Raw genomic sequence first — 7,936 nt, 5'->3', positions numbered from 1 at the left:
AAAAAAAAAAAAAAAAAAAAGAGTAATTTTATAATGAGGAAACCCGAAAAACATGACCTGAACCGGAAGGTCAAGGTTAACATCGACAGTGATAAGTCATGTAAATGGTATGTACCCGTTATATGATATCATGAGAATCACACATTACCTTTGTGACTTTTCTCTCCTACACCTGACACCCCAACCTAATGATGAGAAAAATATTCGCAATATCAATTGAAGGTCCCTCTACAAAACATCTGACCGACATGCCTCGAAACAGTCAAGGTCTTCAACAACAACAACAATTAATCAACAATGAATGAATGAATGAATAAATAAAGGAGAATAGGCAAATCTCTGTGCAGAAGTACTTCGTATAATTTATGTAGATATTCTATCTTCACAATGGACTCATGAATATTTATTCTGTACTTTGGATTAGAGGCCAATACTACTTTGCTTATTTGTTGCTCTAGTTGTTTCCATCTGAACTCTTTTCGTTGGCACTTGTATCCCTTTGATGTATCTCCATCATTGTGGGGCCTTTTATTTAGTTTTTTTCAGCTGGGGAGTACTTTATCAACTCCAATAATTCGAATCGTGAAAAAAAAATGCACATAATACAAAATTTTACCATCTCAGCTCTCTTTTTTTTTTTTTTTTTTTTTGAGATGGAGTCTCACTCTGTCACCCAGGTTGGAGTGCAGTGGCATGATCTCGGCTCACTGCAACCTCCGCCGCCGAGGTTCAAGCAATTCTTCTGCCACAGCCTTCTGAGTAGCTGGGACTACAGGCATGCACCACCATGCACAGCTAATTTTTGTATTTTTAGTAGAGATAGGGTTTCACCATATTGGCCAGGCTGGTCTCGAACTGACCTCATACTCCACCTGCCTTGGCCTCCCAAAGTGCTGGGATTACAGGCATGAGCCACCGCGCCTGGCCTCAACTCTCTCTTTAAGTCTACAGTTCAGCAGTATTAAATGTATTCGCATTGTTGTGCAACCAAACTCCAAAAGCTTTTCATTTTGCAAAATTGAAGTTCTATACCCATTGAGCAGCAACACTGTTTTTTCTATGTCTCTAACCCCTGGCAACCACCATTCCACTTTGTGTTTCTATGAGTTTGACTACTCTAAATATAGTATATAAGTGGAATCATACAGTATTTGTCTTTTTGAGACTGTCTTCTTTCACTTGGCAAATTGCTCTCAGAGTTCATTTATGTTGTAGCATTTGTCAAAATGTTCTTCCTTTTTATGTCTTAAAAATATTTAATTGTACAGTATGTAGAAACCATATTGTCTTTATTCATTCATCCATTGATGGAACTTGGGTTGCCTCTACCCTTTGGATATTGTGAATAATTCAGCTATGAATATGAGTGTACAAATTTCTCTTTAAGACCTTGCTTTCAATTTTTTGACATATACCCAGAAGGGAATTGCTGAATCCTATGGTCATTCTATTTTTAATTTTTTTTGTGGAACCACCGTACTGCTTTCCATAGCAACTGTACTTTTTAAATTCCCACCAATAGTACACAAAAGTTTTAACTTCTCCACATCCTTACCAATACTTATTATTTTCTGTTATTTTGTTGTGATGGTGGTTTGTTTGTTTTTGGCAGTAGTCATAATAATGGGTGTGAAGTCATATCTCATTGTGATTTTGATTTGTATTTCCATAATGACTTATGATGATGAGCATCTTTTCATATACTTATTGGACATTTGTTTATCTTCTTTGGAGAAATCTCTATTCAAGACGCTTACCCATTTTTAAATCGTATTTTTGTTGTTGTTGAGTTGTAGGAGTTCTTTGTTAATTTTGGATATTAATCACATATCAGGTATATGATTTACAAATATTTACCCCTCCATAGGTTGCTTTTTCACTCTGTTGATTGTGTATTTTGATATACAGTAGTTTTCACATTTTAATGTTGTCCAATTTATTGATTTTTACTTTTGTTGCCCATGCTTTGATGTCATATACAAGAAATTATCATCAAATCCAGTGTTTTGGAGATTTCCTTCTGTGCTTTTTTCTAAGAGTTTTATAGTTTTAGCTCTTACATTTAACTCTTTGATCCCTTTAGGATTAATTTTTGTATATACTGTAAGTTAAGAACCCAATTTCATTCGTTTGCATGTGGATATACAGTTTTCCCAACACTATTATTTTTGAAAAGTATATTCTCTTCCTACTTAGTGGTCTTGGCACCCTTGTCAAAAATTATTTGACTGTATACATAACAGTTTATTTTTAGGCTCTCTATTCTATTGCATTGGTCTATATGTCCACCTTTATGCCAGCACCACACTGTTTTGATAATTACAACTTTGTAGTAAGTTATAAAATCAGCAAGTGTGAGGCCATCAACTTTGTTCTTCTTCAAGATTGTTTTGGATATTTGAGGTTCCTTGAGATTCCATATGAATTTTGTGATGAAGTTTTCAATTTTTGCAAAAAAATTCATTAGGATTTTAATAGGTATTAATTAAATCTGTAGATGGCTTTGGGTAGTATTCACATCTTAGCAATATTAAATCTTCCAGTCTACGAACATTGTACATATGTTCCATTATTTGTACATTCCTTAATTTTCTTCAGAAATGTTTTGTAGTTTTCAGTGTACAATTTTTTATCTCTTTAATTAAATTTATTCCTGAGTACCTTATTCATTTTGATGCTATTTTAAGTGGAATGGTTTTCTTAATTTTCTTTTCAGATTAGTCATTGTTAGTGTACAGAAACACACCAATGTCCAATAACTTTTTTTTGAAGACACAGTCTTGCTGTATGCCCCAGGCTGAAATGCAGTGGTGCCATCTCAGCTCACTGCAACCTCTGCCTCCTGGGTTCAAGTGATTCTCATGCCTCAGCCTCCTGAGTAGCTGGGATTACAGGCACCTGCAACCACACCCAGCTAATTTTTGTATTTTTAGTAGAGATGGGGTTTCACCATGTTGGCCAGGCTGGTCTCGAACTCTTGACCTCAGTTGATCCACCTGCCTTGGCCTCCCAAAGTGCTGGGATTACAGGCGTTTAATAACTTTTAATTCTGATTTAACTGATAGCTTTAGAGAATATATATATATATATATACAATTTTAGATTCCATTGCAGGACCAAGTAGTTTTTCTGAAGAGGAACCCCCACCTTCAGCATTTTGAGTTTAGTTCTTTTCACTTACATATGTGACTCAGCATCTAATTTATTAAGGTCAGCTTTTGACTGAAAGACTTTCCTTTTTACTATTTTGCTTTTTTTTACTTCCAGGGAGTTGTCATGCTTGTTCTTGGTTATGGGAAAGAGAGAGACCAAGTTAGTCTCGTCTTGTGGGGCAAATTCCCTGAGATAGTGACAGCATTATTGCTACTGATAGAAAACTTTACATCACATGAGATAATTAGAATTTACTTATTTGATAGGAGTATGGTTTTGAGGTTAGAAAAATCTGGTTTTGCCTCTAGCGCCAAGATTTACTAGCTGTGAAAGCTTGGTGATTTACTATCACGAAATCTCAATATTCTTCTTTGAAATAAATGATGAAAATACTATTAGTTAAAGTTCTTGTATGAACAAATCAGAGAACAGATGTGAACTGTTTAGCATAATACCGACCATGTAGAAGACCCAACATATTGTATAAATCACTATCATGTTTATTATTTGATTAATAGCCAGGTAACACATCTGGGTAATGCTTAATACTGAAGTTCTTCAACTTTACTATTATTGAATGCAAGATAAAAAAAATACTAATCTTCTCTGAAAAATACAGCAGCACCAATGACTTTATTTTGGGAGTGGGAGAAGGGATTTGCACCAGAAGGCGTGACCATGAAGGAATACATCCTTACTTATCCTTGTATTTAAAATTTGGTTGAGAAAGATCAATCTGTGGCACAGGGGCTTGGCAACGATAACATATGTGTATCAGGGGACAGAAAGTAATGTGTGGAGTAGAATTCATAATCTACGATGATTAGAAATTCAGATACAAAATTTCACAAACTGGCTCCATTCCAACTCTCCTGAATGTGTGCCTGAATCCAAATAGCATCCTTAAAGAGAAAAGAACAGCAAAACTGTGAAATGTGCAGTTAATGAACTTCCCAAATACAGGGACTCAAAAAAAAAAAAAAAAAATATAAAAAGTGTGGAAAAAAAACCTCCCAAAAAAAGGGGCAAAAAAAAAAAAAAAACAAAAAAAAAAAATCAGCTCTAAATGAAATAGATAAATGTGTGCTAAATGAAATTCTGTCTTCCAATACTCTGCAAGCCACTTGTCCAGAAGTCCTCCTACACCAATATGCTTGGGATTTTCTTAGCAAATGTGTATCACTTCAGATGAAAATAGTTAAAACTGAAATAAGTGGGTAAAAAAGAGAAGAGAACAGATGGTATGTAAGTATAATGATGATCCAATTGCACCATATTATAAATGAGCTATCACAAAATCTCAGGGGAGCTTCTGGCCAAACATTTGAACATAGTGGAGAAAAACCTTACTCTTATCTCCCCCACCCTTTTCTTTCACATTTTAAGAAAATTGCAAACAAATCAAGCAAATTACCAGAAAGTGTAACACAGAACACCTACTCACACAACAAGTATCCTTCTTATCACCCTCTGCTGGAAATTGAAAAACGCCAGGCACTTGGTCAGAATGAGAAGTCTAAATACTATTTCCATGGAATTTATAGAATAAGGGGCGATCACTGAAAGGGCCTTCAGAACAGCAAGAGAACACAGCACTTCCTCTTCCCTGATCTTTTAGGGAAGCCATGCATTTCATTTCTCTCTGCTGCTGTGTGGCTTTCTGGCATCTTTTCTAATTTCCTCAAATTGTTGGTGGGAATTGCTTGAAACTACTTTCTTATCTCTTTCAGATGTTCTTATGGAAACTGAAATGAATGTGTCATCTGTAATCATTTAACAGTTTTTAAAAGTACTTCTGTTAGACTCTCACAACATAATTTTGCATTCAGTTCAATCCCTTTCAACTAAGTTGAGCCAGTAGCAGAGATATTTGCAAGGGGCCAAAGATAATTTTATTAGCCTTAATCAAACTAATTTCAATTCTTCTCAGCAAATATTTCCAGTATGTCTACTGTCAGCTTAGAACTGAGTGAGGTAGAAGGTCTCTATGTTCTTGGGGAGTACTGAAATTTCCATGCATAAAGAAATCTGTTCAGCCTGAATAGTTCACATTAATGAAATGTTAAAAAAGACATTAGTGACTATTCACAGCTAAATCCTTAATTTTAACAACTGACAAAATCCAAATGCCTATCATGTTAAATGATGAATTTTAAAGATTACTGTGAAATAGAGTTTCTCAATCTCAGCCCTATCGACCTTGTGGTTCAGAGGTTGAAGGAAGTTATCGCGTACTTTGAAGGATGTTTATTACTATCCTTGGCCTATACCCACTAGACACCAGTAGTGCTCCTTATCCCTGAATTGTGATGGCCAAAACTGTCTCTAGACTTGGCAAAATCACCCCAACTGAGATGCTGCGAGATTTTTGTTTCCAGTGAGAAAAGGAATAGTACACATATTAGGCGATTAAATTATTAACAGGGCAAAGCCAAAGATGACTGTTAACTAGAAATGGCCTTTTGAATGGCAGTAATTGGAAAAAGCATGGTACTCATGCCTGTTGACATTTTTTAAATTTGTTGTATGATGTCTCACCTCATTCCTGATTTTCTGCCTATGCTATTTTTTCCAGCAATTCTAAATGGAGAACCTAACTCAAGTACATTAGAGGTAGTACCTATGCTATCTCTTCTATGATTGGAAGTTATAATGTCAAATATCTGATATTAAACAAAGAGATATTTCGTGGAGTCTAGAGTTAGCTCTAAGAAAATTGTAATCACTGATATTACTGACTTTCCATCACCATGATTACATATCATCTACCCACTGAGCATTTGTGGATAATTTACTGTGCAAAAAACTGTCCTTTCCATCTCTTGTGAGTTGAGAGCAGAATCTCTCGCCCTTGTTAAAGATGGAAACGACAAGATACTCAATTCCTCGTTTTCCTTGAAACTAGGGCATATGAGAATTCTGACTCCCCGAAAAGAAGACTGCAAGAGTCGGAGGATATGAAGCTTCTGGAAAAGGTTTGGTGTCATGGTGAGAAGGAACTCTTAGGAATAACTCTCTTATTAATCTGTTCTCGTATTACTAATAAAGACATACCGGAGCCTGGGTAATTTATAAAGGAAAGAGGTTTAATGGATTCGCAGTTCCACATGGCTGCGGAGGCCTCACAATCATGGTGGAATACGAAGGAAGAACAAAGGGACATCTTACATGGTGGCAGGCAAGAGAGCTTGTGTAGAGGAATTCCCATTCAGAAAACCATTAGATCTCATGAGACTTATTCCCTACCATGAGAACAGTATGGGTGAACCATCCCCATGATTCAATTATCTTTACCCGACCCCACCATTGACACGTGGGGATTATTACAACTCAAGGTGAGATTTGGGTGGAGATACAGCCAAACCGTATCCCTCTCTTTCTTCTCTGTGGCTATGGTCATATGAGCATATAGCAGCAGGAGCTGTAGCAGGCATCTAAGAGTGATAAGGAGACAGCCAGAGGATGGCAGCCACACTGAACAGTAGAAGAGAAAAATGAACATCCCCGTGTCTATGGTAACATGCCTGTGTGACTGCATTCTTCAATCTTATGCTCCCTGACTTCATACATCTTGTTAGGGAAGATTAACTACCCTTATTAAAAAAGCTTCTGTTAGCAAGGTTTTCTGTGAATTGTAGCTTTACAAATTCCTAGATAGTATTTTCTACTATTTGCAAGACACAATGCTATTTGGTGTGTGGAATTTAAAGACCAATGAAACAAGCAAAAAGAATGATGAATTCTGTCTTTAAGAAATGCATTTTAACATCATTGTGGACACTCTGTTTCCAGAATTGATATTATGGCTTCAAAATCATCTTCAGCCTGCAGTGGCCACAGATAGCATATAGCATTTTGTCAACTTCTTTTCCATGTCAGTAACAGGTTGAATTGTGTCCCTTCAAATTCATATGCTGAAGTTCTAACCCACAGAACCTCAGAATGTGGCCCTATTTGGAGAATGTGTCTTTGAAGAAGTAATCAAACTGAAATGAGGTCATTGGGGATGGCCTTAGTCCCATATGACTGGTGTCCTTATAAAAGAAATGTGGGCATAGAGATATACGAGGAGGGAAGACCATATCAAGAAATGTAAGAAAATATGGCAGTCTATAAACCAAAGAAAGAGATCTGGAACAGGTCTTTCCCTCACAGTGCTTGGAAGAAAATAACCCTGCTGACACCTTGACTTTGGTCTTACAGCCTCCAGAACTATAAGGCAAAATTTCTGTTGTTTAAGCCACTCTATTTGTGGTACTGTGTATTGTCAGCCCTAGCAAAGTCATACAGTGTCCAAAACTGAATTCTTCATATTCACTCTAAATCTGCTCCTTCGATGGTCATTCCTATGCTAGTTAATGGCAACTCCATCCTTACAAAGCTGAAGCAGAAAGTCTTACCTCCTGGATGTTCAGGCATTATCCCTCACTACTTCTTTCCCACTCTGCAGCTAGTCAGCACTACTGTCAAATGTATTAGAATCTCATAGTTTTGGGGCCGGGCATGGTGGCTCACGTCTGTAATCCCAGGTCTTTGGGAGGCCGAGGAGGGTGGATAACCTGATGTCGGGAGTTCGAGACCAGCCTGACCAGCATGGAGAAACCCTGTCTCTACTAAAAATACAAAATTAGCTGGGTGTGGTGGCACATGCCTGTAATCCCAGCTGCTCGGGAGGCTGAGGCGGGAGAATTGCTTGAACTCAGGAGGCAGAGGTTGCAGTGAGCCGAGATCACACCATTGCACTCCAGCCTGGGCAACAAGAGCAAAACGCTGTCTCAAAAAA

Source organism: Rhinopithecus bieti, unplaced genomic scaffold, assembly GCF_001698545.2.
Source record: "Rhinopithecus bieti isolate Rb0 unplaced genomic scaffold, ASM169854v2 scaffold_15336, whole genome shotgun sequence".
Classification (NCBI taxonomy): domain Eukaryota; kingdom Metazoa; phylum Chordata; class Mammalia; order Primates; family Cercopithecidae; genus Rhinopithecus; species Rhinopithecus bieti.
This window is presented reverse-complemented; position numbering follows the sequence as displayed.